At 45.2% G+C, this 19,586-nt stretch overlaps 1 pseudogene; it reads left to right on the forward strand.

Annotated features, from left to right (window-relative positions):
• LOC102268894 (large ribosomal subunit protein eL8 pseudogene) overlaps positions 1–18,551 on the forward strand; it is a 48,094-nt pseudogene extending 29,543 nt beyond the window's left edge.
• The last annotated feature ends 1,035 nt before the right edge of the window (positions 18,552–19,586 follow it).

The following is a 19,586-nucleotide window of genomic DNA, read 5'->3' on the forward strand; positions in this document are numbered from 1 at the left end:
AATGGGAGAGACCTGGGTTCGGTCCCTGGGTTGGGCAGATCCCCTGGAGGAGGGCATGCAACCCACTCCAGTATTCTTGCCTAGAGAATCCCCATGGACAGCAGAGCCTGGTGGGCTACAGTCAGTGGGATGGCAAAGAGTTAGACATGACTGAGAAACTAAGCACACACACAGAAATGGAAAGGAGAAAAGAGGAACATTTCCAGAAACATTTGGGAGACAGAATCAACAACATTGTGTGAGCAATTAGATGTACGAGAGAGGAGGGTGTGAGCTGATCCCACTAGTCCAGACAGAAGGGGAAGACATGTTTATGCTTTGTTTATCGCTTGTTGCTTTTTCTTTATTTTTAAAAGATGTGTGAGACTTTTTAAAATAACTGTATTTGTTTTAATTTTGGCGACGTTGGGTCTTTGTTGCGGCAAGGGCTTTTCTCTAGTTGCAGCGAGTGGGGCCAGTCTCTGTTGTGGTGCACGTGCCTCTCCTTGTGGTGGCTTCTCTTCTGGTGGAGCACGGGCTCTAGGGCCCTCAGGCTTCAGTAGCTACATCACGTGGGCTCAGTAGCTGTGGGTCTCAGGCTCTAGAACAGGGGTTCAGTAGCTGTAGTGCACAGGCCTGGCTGCTCTGCAGTATGTGGAATCTTCCCGGATTAAGGATCGAATCCTGCATTGACAGGTGGATCCTTTACCACTGAGCCATGAGGGAAGCCCTATTGCTTTTTCTTTAACATGTAGGAGGCAGGAGTGGGCAAGGAGAAAGCAGTTCATTCAATAAACATGTACTTAATGTCCATCTATTAAGTGCACACTGTGGGTGAGGCTTTGTTTTAGACATCTTTGACATGCCTGCAGGACATGGAAATCTCATGTGGGCAGCTGGAAATAGCAGTGTAAGTTGTCACCAGTCATCAGCTCACAGACGATCATGGAAGGGTCTGGATGTGATCACCTGGGAGCAGGCAGAGAAGGAGACAGGACCACCAGTTATAGAACCCAGAGAGTCCTGTCCCCTCACCCCCAACCAGGCCACACTGGGCATGGGGAGGGGCACGGGGTAGGGATGGTGAGGACTTTGAGAGGAGGAGGCCGGAGTTTCCAGAAGGACTGTGTGGCCATTGTGTGAACACAGCAGGAAGATGGCCTGAGGTCAGAACCTGGAGGAGCAGACCTTGGGTTGGATGACTACGAGGTGGCCATGGCTTTGGAGACAGTGGGAAGGACCCAAGCCAAATTCCATTGCAAAAGAAAGTGAGGAAGCATGAGCCTTGGTGTAGGAAGTTTGGGGTAAAAGCAATGAAAGCAGTAGCTGCAGGGGAGGAAGGGTGGAGGAACAGAGCTTTCTTTTAGGCTGGAATAGCATTATTGTAGTCTGAGGGGAAGGAGCCAGGCTAGAGGAAGCCATCAAAATACAGACGAGGGAGGAGACCGCCAGTGGAGCCAGGGCTCAGCTTCGGCAGGCAGCGCGGGGCTCAAAAACACTGGGTGAAGAATTGCTCTTGGTTGGGAGAAGGGATGCTCGTTTCTGGGAGGTGAAAGGGAAGAACGTTTCCAGAATGGCGCAGCCTTTCTGTCTGAGATGCCGTCTATTATCATACCTGAATCCTAAGACCTCTGCTACCTGTCTTCTCCTTTCCAGGCCCAATACCTGAGACTTGATCTGTCTCTTCTCTCCCTCTTCAAACGCTGCTAGCCCTTCAGGACAAGAGGCTGGCTGCAGAGTTAGCTGTAATAGATCTGAGGTTTCTTCACTTGTCTACATGGGGCCATCTGAGGTTACAAGGAGCTACAGATTCCCAGGTTCCTTCTTTCCCCCCCAAATGTTTATTCATTTATTCGGTTGCACTGGATTTTGGTTACAACCCATGGGACCCTCAATCTTTGGGGCAGCATGCAAACTCTTAGTTGCAGCATCTAGTTCACTGGCTGGGGATCGAACCCATGCCCCCTGCATTGGGAGTGTGGAGTCTTAGCCACTAGACCACCAGGGAGGTCCATCAAGTTCCTTAGTCACTTTGGCAGGTTCTTCTCTTCTTCCCCTGGAGGGTGCTCTCCTCTGCTGGTATGCCAGTCACATTTGAAGTAGCGTTGGACTAGACTGGAGAGGGAAGAAGTGGACAGATTTCAATATATTGTGGAAGCAGAGTCAACAGGACTTACTGATGGATTGCATCTGGGGAACAAGTAAAAGAGAAGAATCAAGGACGACTTTGGGATTTGGGATCTCTCATATCACACATTGCTCCCAGCCACATTATTGGCCATTCTATCTTTCCTAAAAGGCTTTCTGCCCATGGCATGAATGACATTAAGTCTGGGTTGTCTTCTTACCCACTGGTGCCTCTGCTTTGCCTGACTGCTAGGTGCTGGATACCCAGGGATAAGTCCCATGCTCCTTCTCCTCCCCAAGTCTGATCTCTCCCTGGGCCACCCCTTCCAGTCCCAACACTTTAAATTCCATCTTTATGCTGAGGTCTCCGCAGTCCTGACCTCTTGCCCCAACACCAGAACTCACCACCCAGCAACTGGCATTTCCACTTGGATACCTCTCATGCTTTACACACCCAAAACAGAACTCTCAGTTTCTCCCTCTTCATCTGCCCCTTCTTCCACTTTCTACTCAGTATGTGCCTGCAATTATTTCCTCGGTCACTAAACCAAAACCCCTAAGTCATCCTTGATTCTTCTCTTTTGCTTGTTCCCTAGATGCAGTCCATCAGTAAATCCTGTTGACTTGGGTTTCCAAAATATATTGAAATCTGTCCACTTCTTCCATCTCCTGTCTAGTCTCTTGCTACTGAAAGTGTGATTGGCAGACCAGCAGCAGCAGCGTCAACAAGGAGCTTGCAAGAAATGCAAAAATCTTGGAGTCTTCTCCAGAATCAGAAACTCTGAGGATTGGGCCCTCCAGAGGATTCCTGATGCCCTCTAAAGTTTGAGTAGGGACTTCTCAGGTGGTCTAGTGGTTAAGAATTTGCCTTCCAATGCAGGTGGTTGAATCCTTGGTCTGGAAACTAAGATCCTACAAGATGCTCAATGCAGCCAAATAAATAAATAACTGAATAAAAATAAATGTACCATCTTAACCATTTTTTAAAAAAATAAAGTTTGAGTAGTACTACTCTGGTCTAAGCCTTTGTGATCTCTGGTCCAAGCCACCTCCATAGCCTCCCATACTTACTGGTCTCCCATACTGGTCTCCATACTTACTCTCTCACCTTACTATAATCTGCTCTCCTCCTAGCAGCCAGAGTGATTGTTTTAAAAACAATTAAATCATATTATGTCATACACATACACATACCCCACCCCCATCCCCACACCAGTTTAAACCTCTCAGCTTAGTTTCCCACTGGACACAGTAAGGCAGGTTTCTTTCCAGATCCAGAGAGCCCCGAGGTGAGATCTGATCACACCTGCCAGTCTGGCCTCTCTGCCTGAGCCCCACCTCCCCCTGCCTCCAGGCTCTCCCCACTGCCTCCAGGCTCTCCCATCTGCAGATGCACCAGCTTGTTCCCATCATGGGACCTTTGCACTGGCTGTTCCTCTGTCTGTGATGCTCTCCCCGGGACCTCAGATTATTTATTTTCTCAGTGTAACTTCCTTTGGAGAAGCCTTCACCTACTCACCAATCCAAAGCCACCTCTCTTTACCAAATCACGCGGTTTTAACCCTCTAATAGAATACTTCTTATTACTATTATCGGGGGAGTATGTAATTTTCTCGGTTCTGTCTCATCACAACAAAAATTTGACGTGACGGACGGACCAGCGTTACAGCCTTCAGTGGGACCAGTGTTACAGCTCCATGTTACAGCTCAGTTTTATTTAGAAAGTAAAGGAAAATACATCCTGGAGGTGTGAGGGCATGGCTAACCCAAAAGATGCGAAGAGAAGAGAGGTCCCCAGCCCAATTTTGGCTCCTCTTTTTTTATTTTTTTTTTTTTTTTTTCCTCCTCCTCCTGTGCCTGCCCTGTGTAAATTGGGCTAGCCAGGAGTGCTGTTTATTTTATCTGAGGTCCTCACTCTGGTCCTCAGACCCTCGGACCTTCCTTTGTTCTATTTTTTGCGGGCTTTCCCCTTCTTTGTCTTTTAGCCACCACCATTCTGGACTCCTTTTCCCTATTCTAACTACCTAACACTATCATTTTGTTTCTTGTTTATTTTTTGTCTGACGTAAGTTTCATGAGAACAGAGGCCTAGTTTGTCTTGTTCACTGCCATGTGTCTGAGTTTGTGGAACACTTCCGGGTACATAGTAGATGTTCAATAAATATTTGCTGAATGAATGAACTTTATACTTCCTCCTCACTCGTAGGCCTGAGGTTGCTATTTGTGAGCTAGTGTCCCCTGCAGTCGCCCACTCGCTCCTCTCACAGGGATGCACTTCCGGGAGGCTCCAATCAGGGTCTCATCTCTGTGGGCCCCTGCGAGCGCATCTCAAAAGGAAGCAAGAACCCAAGGAGACGTTAACCTCAAAAAGAGGCAAGAGAGTGAGAGAGCCTCAGCAGGTGATGCCCTTAGAATCTCTGGGAGATAATCCAAGAGTCAGAGCCCCAGGGTCTCTACTTCTGTTGTGTTTGTTGAGTCGCAGGTGAAGGTGCCTTGTGTTTAAGAACGTGGGCTTTGTGGTCAGAGAAGCCTGGATTCAAGCTGGCCTTGCCGCTTGCTGCTGTGAGACCCTGGGCAAATCCCTTCCATTCTCTAAGCCTCAGTTTCTCCATTTGTAAACTGGGATCATAACAGTCCCTACAATGCAACACTGTTGAAAGGCATAAATGAGATGTTTGTAACATCCCTGGGAGGTATAAGTGCCCCCATCAATGTTCACCATTATTGTTGTGGTTATCATAATTTTATATATAGAGAAGAAATTATAAATAGCACTGAGGACTTGGGGAAAAAAAAGTGCAGCAATACTCATGATAAGAAAATTGCAAGCTTGAATACACTGAGATGCTATTCATCACCTTCCAAACTGGCAAAGCCTCGAAAGTCAGCTGAGGCCACTGGTGGAGATGGAAGGAAGCTGGTGGGAGGGTGAACTGGTACAACCACCTCCCTGGAAAGAACACTGGCAAGAGCTAACAGAACCACCAATGAATGTACCCTTTGGCTGAGCTAAACTACTTGTAGGAACTTCCACTACAGATACTTTGTCACATGTGCAAAGTGATACCTGTAAAGGTTATTCCTTATAGTGCTGCTTGAGGTTCAAAATATCAGAAGCAGCCTGTATATCCATGAGTAGGGGAGTGGTTATATAAATTTTGTTCTATATCTATATAGATGCTTAGTCGCTCAGTCTCTTCTGACTCTTTGTGACCTCATAGACTCTAGCCTGCCAGGCTCCTCTGTGCATGGAATTTCCCAGGCAAGAATACTGGAGTGGGTTGCCATTCCCTCCTCCAATATCTATATAATGTACAAATAAAGTGAGAAATTTTCCTTATGTACTGACTCTTAGGTGAAAAAAGCAAGGTGCAAGATAGGATATATAGTAACATCGAGCAAAAAGCAGGCAGTAGGAAGAAAAGTGTATATGTGTATATGTTCTTTGGTATAACCAGAGTATGTCTTAAAGGACAAAGCAGAAGCAAAAAATTTTTATTGTACACTCTTCAATCTTTTGAATGGCACGAATGCATTATCTGTTTAAAAAGAAAGATGAAGATTCTGATTCTTTAAAACTTAGTTATTGGTACTACTGCTCAGTGCCTCTTACTTCAGAGGCGATAACTGGTTCCAGGAATGGTGAATCTCTATAATTGCTCATGTCAGAGGCAAAAGCAATGATAACAAAGATACAAGAGTGCAGATATTCTTTGGGTTCAGTGCTTGAAGGTGAAAGATTAAACTGCAAGTGGATAATAAACAGTGCCTGTGGGAATATATCAGCCTGTGGAGAACGGTCTGAATTTCTTCTGAGGTTTCGGAAACAAAATTTTTCTTTCTCGTTTTTCTAGCATAAAAACAAATAGCATGCATCTGGAAGTTTGTTTTTTTTTTTTTAATAATAGGGTTTTAATTGTGCTCTTTTGGAAAAAAGCAAGAAGGAAAGTGTATATACTTTGGTTTTGTTTTCAAATTTCTTTTGCTTTCCATTCATTCATTCATTCACAAAATTGCTAGCGATTTTGTGAGAGTACTTAAGAGCTTAGTGAAGTCAGCCTTCCCAAGGGCATGGCCTCTTCATTTTGAATGTTTCTTTACAAGACAGCCCATGTTACTCCTGCCAAACTCTGCCTGCTTCCCCCAACTTCCTTACCACACCTTGTCAAACCTTCTGCATTCCATGCTAACCCCCTGTCAGTCTAGCTGTTCTGTATCCTACTACCTAAAACTCAAGGATATAGATGAGTATTGATATTGATCAATTGATTATTTCATTCCATATATACACTTATTGACTTCCTAATATGTGTCTGGCAACATGTCAAGTGTTAGAAACTCAGAGAATAAGAAATGATTCTGAAAGTTGTACCAGATTGCTCATAGTCATTTTAGGGGTGGACAGAAGACAGAATTGTAATGCAGTGTAAGGACTACATGAGGGTCATGTAAGCACCAGGAAGGGTTACCTAACTCAGCTTTATGGGAGAAGGGCGTTCAGGAGAGATTCCTGGGGAAGTGAGGTCCTAGCAGAGTCTTAAAGGATAAGTAGCAGTTAACCAGGGGAAGGCAGCAAGGACAGGGGCATCTGGAGGGTGAAGGGGACAAGTCAGAGTTGGGCACTAAAGGTGTAGGGGGTAACTTCTATGGTTGTGGCGGTGATCCAGTTTCAGCAAGAGCAAAGACTTGAAGGTAAGAAACAAACCCTAGCTCTGTGTGTGTTTATTCATTCACTGTAACCAGGGCACCACAACGTCTGCAGCAGGAAGTGGCAGCAGATGACGTTTGGAGAGTTGCAGAAAGGAGGAAGTAACCAACAACATCACGTGCAACAGAGGCCACACACTGACAGGTAGTAGGTCATAGGTGACCTTTACGAAGCAGGATCTCAGGGGTGGTTGGGCCTGAGCCAGGTTCTGGTACTTTGAAGGACAAAAGGGAGGTGAGAAGGTAGGACTCAGATCATCCTTAACGTTTACTGGCCACCTTCTGTAGGACAAGTTTCTGTGTTAATGCATTTAATTCTCACAATGACCTGGAGGGAGATAATATCCAGAGCCTTACTTTACAGAGGAGGAAACTGAGGCACAGAAAGTTTAAGCAAAAGGTCGTACAGTTAGAAGTGGCAGAACTGGGAGCTGAAGTCTCGAGAATCCAAACTCCTGGCCACTCAGACATTGGGATTCCAGAAATGGGGCAGTTGCTATAGAGACGTGACGTGAAGCCACGGTTATTCATTTTTAAATTATTTTTTAAGGCTACCGGAGATTGAGGCATGTTTATAGACTGAAAGGAAAGTGCCTGGAGACGTGGTGAGAGTGATGATTAATGGAGCAAGGTCCAGGAAGATAAGGCCGAACCCTGGATTTGGCAGTATGTCAGCGGTGCTCAGGGCGGGGGAAGGCAGCCAGATGGAAGTAGAAGAGGCAAGGGCTTAAGAGCCTCCAGCGAGCGATGCACGAGAGGTGGGCACAGCCAGGGGTAGATGGAACCAGCTGACTGCAGAGACGTCAGAAAGGGATATAGGGTAGGACCGGCTGCAAATCTGTGTTTTGGAAAACAAAGTTCAGAAGCTGGTAGACCAAAGGCTTAGAGGACTGCCTGTCCCACATAACATGCATGCACTGAACTAGAAACAATACCTTACACCAACTTCAGCTGAATTCCCGAGAGCAGCCTGACCTTTTCCTTTCCTCGCATCTTCACAGGAGTGAGTGCTTAGCCTCAAATTAGTAACTTATTTACAATCTTTATTACCAGCCGAAAAGATGCTGGGTTTGCGATTGGCATTTAACAATTCTGAGTTATGTTCTGATGTGGACAGCTGCTTGCTGGCTGCATTCGCCACCTTGTATCACCTACTGTATACATGTGCTCAGTTCGCTGAAATGCTTCGGCCCCTGGACCTTCACACAGATGCCCGAGTAAGGCTGGGCCCATGGGTGACCTGTCTTAACATCTGTGTCTCAGCCAGGAAGCTTCACAGCTGGGATTTAAATCCATATCTGCTAGACATGAAATCAAGAGCTTAGCCACCGTGCAAACACACTTATACCCCCATCCTTCCATCAGATTTCGTTCTAAAGGGTCTTACAGGAACAATAAGATGAAGAGCTTGTAAGATGCTTAGAAAACAGAAGGGATATAGTTGATGTCTTCATTGGTTTTTCTTCAAAATACATAAAATACCTTATTTTTAAATTTTAAGACTTTTTATACTAAATAAAATTCAAATGATTATTTCAGATAAATTTAAAAAGGGTGATGTTGGGACTTCCCTGGTGGTTCGTAGCTAAAACTCCACACTCCCAATGCAAGGGGCCTGGATTCAATCCCTGGTCAGGCAACTAGATCTGGCACGTTGCAACTAAGACCCAGATAGCCAAATATATATGCATATAATTTTTGAAAGGGTGATTTTACCACACAGAATTAACCGTCACACCCTGACTCTGTTTTCTCCCAGACTTTCTATAGACATACGCAGTGTGTATGTGTATATATGTGTGTGTGGATATATTTCTTCATATAAAGAGTATCCATCATAGTGAACATATAAACACAGAGAAATATAGTTTCAACATCATTTTTGATGGCTGCCTTGAAATACTTTATAAAGGCCTATCTGTGCCACAATGTGCTTGGGGAGATAAATGATCATGAATAAGAATATCTTGCAATTTTCTTAATAGATGCTGGGAGGAAATTTGTTCAGATTTTTAAATAACTTGTATTGGGGTGCCATGACCGTTTAATGTGAACCTGGCTGATGATGGGAGATGGAGGGTGGTAGAGGAGAAGTGGTTAAGTGCACAGGCTCTCAGAAGCCAGACTGCCTGGGCTTGAATCCCAGCCCCCAGTTCCCCATTTATTAGTCATGTGACCTTAAGCAAGTTGCTTATTCTCTCTGTGCCTGTTTCCTGATCTGTATGTAGGAGAATGATAGAACCTAAATGAGTTAGTTCATTCAAAGTGCTTGGAACAGTGCCTGCCTCCTAGTGACATTCAATCCGTGTTTGCATTTCAAAATACATTTGCTTGTATTATGTAAATATTCAAGTGGCTGAGTCATTTCGTCCAAAATACCCAGAGTCAGTTTGACACAGGTGAGGAAGATATAGAAGTGTTTCAGGTTGATGCCAGAGGTGGGAAATGAGAGTCTGTATTTTTAAAGAACTTTACAAGTGAGTGAGTTTTAGGATCAGCTGGGTTCATAACCCCCTGACCTAGAACACTGGACACAGATGAACGAAGTTGGATGGTGGGTGAGGTTAGATTTAGAAGAGTTTGAGATACCGCCCCCCACCGCCCAGACACAGTAGTCCTTTATCTGTAGTAATGCAGGGTGATATGATATTTAAAACTGGAACTTTGTCAGCTGAGAATCAGTTGAGACACAAATGGCCAAAGCCATGAAAAGGTGGAAGAAGCCTGCAAGCAGAATAGGCTTCTTTCTGAAGTTAATCGGTACTTTTTTGGGTAGGGATATTTTTTTCTTCTTTTTGTGCCATCTTGTTTGTATTCAGAGATACATTTTTGTTTATTCAGCATGTGTTGGGCACTGTGCAGTTTTTATGTGTAGTTTTTATGCTTTATTTCATGTAGACTTCCAGGCCAGGAAGTTGTATGAAGTATTGTTCCCATCTCACAAATGACAAAACTAAAATTTGGAGAAGTTAAATAATTTGCACATGGTGCAATATCCATTTCCCCTTTCTTTGATAAGACAGTACGAATTTTATTTGGGGTGGCGAAAAAACGACATTTCCAGTGTTCCTTGTAGCTAGATGATCAAGTGCCTGCATTCTAGCCAATGAGATGCAAAGGGAAATACTATGTGGCCCTTCTGGGAAGAGTCTGTAAAGAGTATTGACTCTGCCATAAGATCCTTCTCTATTCCTTCTTCCTGAAGCCTGAAATGCAGATGTGGTGACAGGAGCTTCAGTAGCTACTTTGCAGTTTGAAGATATAAAGCATGTATTAGGTGGTGATGGAAAAAGAAGGGATTTTGGTCTCTGATGACTGCAGAACCGCTGTGCCCATCCTGGGCTGCCTGTCTTTGACTTGTATAAAAGATAAATAAACTCCTGTCTTGTTCAAGTCCCTCTTAACAGACAACATGATGCTAACAATAATTAATAGTCTGTGCTTATACTGTGCCTTATTAAAGCTAACTAAATGCCAGACACTTTTCTAAGTGGTTTGTACATATTGACTCATTTCAATCCTCACAACAACCTTCTGATGTAGGGCTGAAACAAAGAGAAGGTCAGGGACTTGCCCAAGGTCACACAGCTGAAAAAGAGCCAGCAAACACACAGCTAATAGGAATCAGACGTGGGAGTAAAACTCAGGTCTATCTAACACCCAAGAGTATAACAATTATACTATTTGGCTTCTTTCATGCTCTTTGTGGTTTTCCTGACCTAAATTTTACCTTCCACTATTATTCACAAAATAGAGGACTCCTAGCAGACAGCCATTAAAAGGAGGCCTACAGTTTCTCCAGATGATCAAAACAACCCCCTTAGGACCCACTTCAGAGCTGTAAATCCTGAGTAAAACTTCCATGCTGCTGCTGCTGCTAAGTCACCTTAGTTGTGTCCGACTCTGTGAGACCCCATAGATGGCAGCCCACCAGGCTCCGCCATCCCTGGGATTCTCCAAGCAAGAACACTGGAGTGGGTTGCCATTTCCTTCTCCAATGCATGAAAGTGAAAAGTGAAAGTGAAGTCACTCAGTTGTGTCTGACTCTTAGCGACCCCATGGACTGCAGCCTACCAGGCTCCTCCGTCCATGGGATTTTCCAGGCAAGAGTACTGGAGTGGGGTGCCATTGCCTCCTCCAAAAGTTCCATCAGATCAGATCAGTCGCTCATTGATGTCCGACTCTTTGCGACCTCATGAATCGCAGCACGCCAGGCCTCCCTGTCCATCACCAACTCCCAGAGTTCACTCAGACTCACATCCATCGAGTCAGTGATGCCATCTAGCCATCTCATCCTCTGTCATCCCCTTCTCCTCCTGCCCCCAATCCCTCCCAGCATCAGGGTCTTTTCCAATGAGTCAACTCTTTCCATGAGGTAGCCAAAGTACTGGAGTTTCAGCTTTAGCATCATTCCTTCCAAAGAACACCCAGGGCTGATCTCCTTTAGAATGGACTGGTTGGATCTCTTTGTAGTCCAAGGGACTCTCAAGAGTTCTCCAACACCACAGTTCAAAAGCATCAATTCTTCGGCACTCAGCCTTCTTCACAATCCAACTCTCACATCCATACATGACCACAGGAAAAACCATAGCCTTGACTAGATGAACCTTTGTTGGCAAAGTAATGTCTCTGCTTTTGAATATGCTATCTAGGTTGGTCATAACTTTCCTTCCAAGGAGTAAGCATCTTTTAATTTCATGGCTGCAGTCACCATCTGCAGTGATTTGGGAGCCCAGAAAAATAAAGTCTGACACTGTTTCCACTGTTTCCCCATCTATTTCCCATGAAGTGATGGGACCAGATGCCATGATCTTTGTTTTCTGAATGTTGAGCTTTAAGCCAACTTTTTCACTCTCCACTTTCACTTTCATCAAGAGGCTTTTTCGTTCCTCTTCACTTTCTGCCATAAGGGTGGTGTCATCTGCATATCTGAGGTGATTGATATTTCTCCCGGCAGTCTTGATTCCAGCTTGTGTTTCTTCCAGTCCAGTGTTTCTCATGATGTACTCTGCATAGAAGTTAAATAAACAGGGTGACAATATATAGCCTTGACGAACTCCTTTTCCTATTTGGAACCAGTCTGTTGTTCCATGTCCAGTTCTAACTGTTGCTTCCTGACCTGCATACAAGGTTAGTATTCAGATTAATCTATAAAATAATGACTCTGTCTGCAATGTGGGAGACCTGGATTCGATCCCTGGGCCGGGAAGATCCCCTGGAGGAGGACATGGAAACCCACTCCAGTATTCTTGCCTGGAGAACCCTCATGAACAGAGGAGCCTGGCAGGCTACAGTCCATGGGGTCACAAAGAGTTGGACATGACTGAGTGACTAAGCACAGCACATAAAAACAATGAATTGTACAAAGTGATCCTAGCAAATGTGTGTGGGAAGAGGAGGTGTAGAGGGTGGAGAGAACTCTCTGGAGTTGGAAATGATAAAAAACAACTTAAACTAGCTTAAGCTAAAAGAGGGATTTTTGGCAGCTGGCTGAGATGTCTCTCAGAATGAAGGATGAGCTAAGCTGTGGAGCTTAGGAAACTGAGAGTCTCTGAAATTTCAGTTCCTGGAACCAAGGATTTGAAAGGTCTCAGGACTCTCCACATTTGACCCTGTTTATTTCCTTGGGTTGATGTCATTTCTCCTATTGAAGGAATCCTCTGGTAGCTCTGTGATCCCAGTTTCTCAACCAACTTTGCAAGCAAAGAGGGAAAAACTCTTCTTTCCCAGATTCTTTCCCTTTCCCCACCCCCACAGTAAGAAATATTCCCAGGGAAGAACTATGATTGGTTCAGCTTGAGTTGTGTGCTCAACCCTGAGCCAATTACTGTGGCCTAGGGGCAGGGTTCTATGATTGTCAGCTCCCACTCACTAGGGTCAGATGGGTATTTGGTGGAGCTTATCCCAGAAGCAAGGAGCTGCTATTCTGGAGAGTTAAAACAACAAATGTCCACGAGAAACTGGACTACTGGCAAGAAAATTACAAACATTAGAAGAGATGCAAAAAAGCCAAGATCAAAAAATTTGATAGCAAGGATAAAATACTCAATAAACTTTGGAAACTCTATATCATGAAAACTGGTTTTAGTCATGATGAGTGGATATTTATCTAACAAAATAGAAGGTTTAAAAAGTAATTTAAGAAATGAATTAAGATGCCAGCTCTGAAACCTTTAAGTAGTTCTATTATTAAGGCAGATGCAGTCTAGGAAGGTTGACTAATGCAGGGTCGTGCTCCTAGTTTGTGCCCACTAAATTATTAATTCACTTTGATGACAGATTTTATTAAAAATTATTGCTTGCAGCACTTACATACTTATAACATATATTTTTAGCAGAATAATTTGCATATGCAAAGTTATACATAAATGCAACCAATAATTTATTAAAGAGTCATTGGGCTTATATTTACTCTTTCATGTATGCATTTATTGATTTATTTGATGGTTACCAATGGAGTGGATTCGTTATTTAACAGACTCTTGGGCATGTCTGCTTTCTGCTCCCAAGGTGCTTAGAGTACAGGGGAGGAGACAGAGCGATACGTTGATTGTGCCCAAACGGGTGTAGAGAGGACACTAGTGCACGGGCAGTTCCCCTTCTAAGACTGAGACACTTGCCCCCATGTACAGGGAGTGAGAAACCTGCATGCAGGTCAGGAAGCAAATTTGAACTGGACATAGAACAACAGCCTGGTTCCAAATAGTAAAAGGAGAATGTCAAGGCTGTATATTGTCACCCTGCTTATTTAACTTCTATGCAGAGTACATCATAAGAAACGCTGGACTGGAAGAAACACAAGCTGGAATCAAGATTGCTGGGAGAAATATCAATCACCTCAGATATGCAGATGACACCTCTTGATGAAAGTGAAAGAGGAGAGTGAAAAAGTTGGCTTAAAGCTCAACATTCAGAAAACAAAGATCATGGCATCCGGTCCCATCACTTCACGGGAAATAGATGGGGAAACAGTGGAAACAGTGTCAGATTTTATTTCTGGGGGCTCCCAAATCACTGCAGATGGTGACTGCAGCCATGAAATTAAAAGATGCTTACTCCTTGGAAGGAAAGTTATGACCAACCTAGATAGCATATTCAAAAGCAGAGACATTACTTTGCCAACAAAGGTTCGTCTAGTCAAGGCTATGGTTTTTCCTGTGGTCATGTATGGATGTGAGAGTTGGACTGTGAAGAAAGCTGAGCACCAAAGAATTGATGCTTTTGAACTGTGGTGTTGGAGAAGACTCTTGAGAGTCCCTTGGACTGCAAGGAGATCCAACCAGTCCATTCTGAAGGAGATCAGCCCTGGGTGTTCTTTGGAAGGAATGATGCTAAAGCTGAAACTCCAATACTTTGGCCACCTCATGCGAAGAGTTGACTCATTGGAAAAGACCCTGATGCTGGGAGGGATTGGGGGCAGGAGGAGAAGGGGATGACAGAGGATGAGATGGCTGGATGGCATCACCGACTCAATGGACGTGAGTTTGAGTGAACTCCGGGAGTTGGTGATGGACAGGGAGGCCTGGCGTGCTATGATTCATGGGGTTGCAAAGAGTTAGACATGACTGAGTGACTGAACTGACCTGAATGTATTTTAATTTGTGTCCTGAGGCTTCCAAAATGTTGTATTTGCTTTTTTCTGAAGATAATACTTGCCATGTTTACATCAAAAGGCACTTGAATTAGCCAGGATTCTCCAGAGAAACAAAGCCAGTAAGAGTATAAAGAGAGAGAGATTTAGTTATTACCAAGAATTGGCTCATACAATCATGGAGGCTGATCAGTGTCCAGGTCTATAGTCAGCAAGCTGAGGACCCAGAAACAGCTGATGGTGTATTTCTAGTCCAAAAGCCAGCAGGTTCAAGGCTCAAGAAGAGCTAATATCTCAATTCAAGTCCAAATGCAGGGGAAAAACTCATGTTCATGTCCAAGGCAGTCAGGTTCCCTCTTATTCGAGGGAGAGTCAGTCATTTTTGTTCTGTTCAGGCCTTTCTCAGATTAAATGAGGCCCACCCACATTAGGGAGGGCAGTCTGCTTTACTCACTTTATGGATTCAAATGTTGATTTCATTCAGAAACACCCTCACAGCAGCACCCAAAGTTTGACCAAAAATCTGGGCACCCTGTGAGGTAGTCAAATTGACACTTAAAAGTAATCATCACAGCATTTTTGAGTATAAAAAGAAATAATTGATATGAAACTACCTTAGATAGTTCAAGGCTATATAAATATAATGTAGTAAGTAGGAAAAAATTCATTGTCTCTAATGTACGTGTTGCATATTCTCTGTTTGCCCCTCTTGCCCTGTGCCTGGCAGGCTGATCTCCATCTGCTGCAGTATCTGGACTCCTTGACACTCTGGTTTCTGGTTGGGAGGTCCGGCAGGAGATTGTGAGTAAGTGGAAAGACTGGGCAGTTTATCCCCCCTCTACCTGTTTCTTCCTTGTGGCTTAGCTCCTGCTTGCATCCCCTCATCCTTGACTGCAGCTCTCTCCCTACCCTGTCAGATCTAGGCATTCTAACAGCCTCTCTGGGCTTGAACCTCTGGGTGCTTCTCCATCCCTTATTGAACTCTTACTGCTGCCAAAGATCAGACATCTAGGAGCTGTACAGATACTGTAAATATTAAATTCACATCTAAGCTCTCAGAGGAAATTCTTGTCCATTTTCATCCTAATCTCAAATCAACTTCTCGTCATCTGTTTTCTCATTTAACATCATAATGACTACTTTAATATGAACACGTGTTTGTTGCTCCAGAAACTGTCCTAATATAGAGAGAAGACCTGTAGAACAAAATGGCAACCCACTCTGGTATCCTTGCCTGGAGAATTCCCTGGACAGGGGAGCCTGGAGGGCTGCAGTCCATGAGGTCGCATAGAGTCGGACACGACTGAGTGATGAACACACACAGAGAGAAGACTGAACTCCCCACTGAAAGGAGGGTATGCTGCTTAGAGACGGAGGGCGTGCTGTTTCTGGATCTGGCTGGTATTCACATATATCAAAGCAACTGAGAACAGTACTCATTTGAGTAATTCAGTTGAGTTCAGTTCAGTCACTCAGTTGTGTCTGACTCTTTGAGACCCCATGAACCGCAGCAGGCCAGGCCTCCCTGTCCATCACCAACTCCCAGAGTCCACCCAAACCCATGTCCATTGTGTCAGTGATGCCATCCAACCATCTCATCCTCTGTCATCCTCTTCTCCTCCTGCCCTCAATCTTTCCCAGCATCAGGATCTTTTCACATGAGTCACCTCTTTGCATCAAGTGGCCAAAGTATTGGAGTTTCAGCTTCAACATCAGTCCCTCCAATGAACACCCAGGACTGATCTCCCTAAGATGGACTGGCTGGATCTCCTTGCAGTCCAAAGAACTCTCAAGAGTCTTCTCCAGCACCACAGTTCAAAAGCATCAATTCTTCGGCGCTCAGCTTTCTGTATAGCCCAACTCTCACATCCATACATGACTACTGGAAAAACCATAGCCTTCACTAGACGGACCTTTGTTGGCAAAGTAATGTCTCTGCTTTTGAATATGCTGTCTAGGTTGGTCATAAGTTTCCTTCCAAGGAGCAAGCATCTTTTAATTTCATGGCTGCAATCACCATCTGCAGTGATTTGGGAGCCCCCAAAAATAAAGTCAGCCACTGTTTCCACTGTTTCCACTGTTTCCACATCTATTTGCCATGAAGTGATAGGACCAGATCCATGATCTTAGTTTTCTGAATGTTGAGCGTTAAGCCAACTTTTCACTCTCCTCTTTCACTTTCATCAAGAGGCTCTTTAGTTCTTCTTCACTTTCTGCCATAAGGGTGGTGTCATCTGCATATCTTAGGTTATTGATATTCCTCCTGGCAATCTTGATTCCAGCTTCCGCTTCCTCCAGCCCAGCGTTTCTCATGATGTATTCTGCATATAAGTTAAATAAGCAGGGTGACAATATACAGCCTTCAGTTCAGTTCAGTTCAGTCGCTCAGTCATGTCCGACTCTTTGCAACCCCATGAATTGCAGCACACCAGGCCTCCCTGTCCATCACCAACTCCTGGAGTTCACTCAAACTCATGTCCATCGAGTCGGTGATGCCATCCAGCCATCTCATCCTCTGTCGTCCCCTTCTCCTCCTGCCCCCAATCCCTCCCAGCATCAGAATCTTTTCCAATGAGTCAACTCTTCGCATGAGGTGGCCAAAGTATTGGGGTTTCAGCTTTAACATCATTCCTTCCAAAGGAATCCCAGGGCTGATCTCCTTCAGAATGGACTGGTTGGATCTCCTTGCAGTCCAAGGGACTCTCAAGAGTCTTCTCCAACACCACATTTCAAAAGCGTACTCCTTTTCCTATTTGGAACCAAACTGAACTTCCTCAAATACTGGGTCACTTCTTCCTTGGGGTTAGGGTGAGGGCCTGAGTACAGTGCAGATGGTCATATTCTTGGGCTGCTCCAGCCAGGGCATGCCGTCAGGGTCCCTGCCGGCTTCTTTAGGGCGGTCTCCTCTGGGGCAGTGAAGACAACCTTGCTCATGCGCTCCTGCACGCCGGAGTGGGAGCTGCGTGCCGACAGCAGCGCGAGGTGTTACACGCCCGAGCTGCCAAGGCGTCCACTGGCTAGGGGAACTGAGCCTGCGATAGATCGATAGATCCATTTGTGACACCAAGTATCACACCGGGAGCTGCAGCTCTGCTCCAGCGGGTTCTGTCTTTTTGCCCTGTTTTCTTCCATCTTCACCGCCGGTGCGCTAGTCCATGCCGCTTCTCTCTCCTGGGTGACTGCAGTGACCTTTTAACTGGACTTGATGCTCCTGTGCTGGATATTTCTCCTGGTTTCCAGGATACCCTGGTGGCTCATACAGTAAAAAATCTGCTTGCAATGCAAGAGACCAGGGTTCAGTCCCTGGGTTGGGAAGATTCCTCTGGAGAAGAAAATGGCAACCCACTCCAGCATTCTTGCCTGGAGAATCCTATGGAAAGAGGAGCCTGGTGGGCTGCAGTCCATGGGGTCACAAAGAGTTGGGACTGGACGACTAACACTTCTTTCAGGTTTTCCAGGATAAGCTCTTCTCTGTAATATGGGTTTGGAATGATGCTAAGGAAATCTCCAGCTAAACTGGCTTACTGTTAGGTTCTGCTGCTTCTGCTGCTAAGTCGCTTCAGTCGTGTCCAACTCTGTGGGACCCCATAGACTGCAGTCCACCAGGCTCTTCCGTTCCTGGGATTCTCCAGGCAAGGATACTGGAGTGCATTACCATTGCCTTCTCCAATAGCATGCATGCATGCTAAGCCGCTTCAGTCATGTGCAACTCTATGTGACCCTATGGTCAGCAGCCCACCAGGCTCCTCTGTCCACAGGATTCTCTAGGCAAGAATACTGGAGTGGGTTGCCATTTCCTTCTCCCTTAGGTTCAGTGTGAGGCATTAAATAGAGAAAGAAAAGTGGAGGGTAAAGAGAAGAGACTCTTTTCTTGTTTTTCACTTCCTGCTTTTCAAGGTTGCTCCACAGCAGCATATAATTGGTTTCTGCTTCTAGAGACTTCAACTACGCCCAGCACTCCAACTGCACCCAGGACCCCCACTGGGCCCAGCACCTGCAGCTGCCAGTAGTAGTCATGCCACACTCCCTCACCTGCAGAGCTGTGTCCCTGGTGGAGGTCTCTTTTGTGGAAGCCCCCAGTCAGCACCCCCTCAGAGATCTGAGCAAGACAGTGTTTCCTTCAGAGATGCAAGTACCAGGCCCCTAGAGCCCTTCTGCCAAGCAACTCTGTACGGTGACACACCTGTTCTCCAGGCTTAGGAGGTCGGAGCTGCTTCTTGCAATTATTAATCCTTGGATTGCTACAGTCTTTTTTTTTTTTTTCTTTTCCTTTTCCTCTTTCAACCTTCTAATGCCTGTGAAAGCAATTCTTTATATTAAAGCCCCTCTATCTGAAATATCAAGTGTGATTTCTGTTTCTGATTTGTCCCTGACTGACACCCCTTCTAATCCATTTGCCACTTAGCGGTTAGTTATCTTTTGAAAATGGGCTTCAGATTGCATCACACCCGTGCTGTACTAGCTAAGATGCTCACTTTCAAACCACAGAAACCAGCACTGGCTGACTTTTAACAGAAGGATTTACTGAGAGTGACTGTGGAACTCAGAGCATCAGGAGGAAGACTGAAAAGCAATGTATGGAGGAAGTTCCTGGAATGGTTTGTTGAGGATGTGGCCCCTGATTCCTTTTCACAGGACACTTACGGGCATCCAGGTGCCAGTGGACATGGGTCACCATATGCTGGTCTCTGCTGCCCCTACACACTTATCCCCATGCACTCCTGACTGAGCACTGTCACCCAAATAATTTCTAACTGACCTTGCACCTTTGAGACATGACCTCATGATGCAGAGCCCCAAGGAGGAGCATGGTTTGGCCTTGCTCTGCTGTGCCACAGGAGAGCAGAGAAAATACATTCTCTTATCTTTGGCTTCTATAAGCCTTGGAGCTAGGATTCTGCCTCACATTAGTTTCGTGATTCCCCAAAATGAGAAGGGCTTTTGAATGCTGACTAGCCAGTGACAAATGTCTGCCATACTGCCTAAAGCCCTCTTTCCTGGCTGGAATTTAGGAATCCTAAATTCCTCCATCACTTAGAATAAAATCCCCAAACCTGGCTTTCCTGCCTGGCATGACCTGGCCCATCAGACTTTCTGACCTCACCTCATGGCCTCTCTCCCTAGCTTCATGTCCCAGTCCCAAGGAGTTTCTGTCTCTCCCTTCCACAGGCCACATTCGTTC

Source organism: Bos mutus, chromosome 14 (genome assembly GCF_027580195.1).
Source record: "Bos mutus isolate GX-2022 chromosome 14, NWIPB_WYAK_1.1, whole genome shotgun sequence".
Classification (NCBI taxonomy): domain Eukaryota; kingdom Metazoa; phylum Chordata; class Mammalia; order Artiodactyla; family Bovidae; genus Bos; species Bos mutus.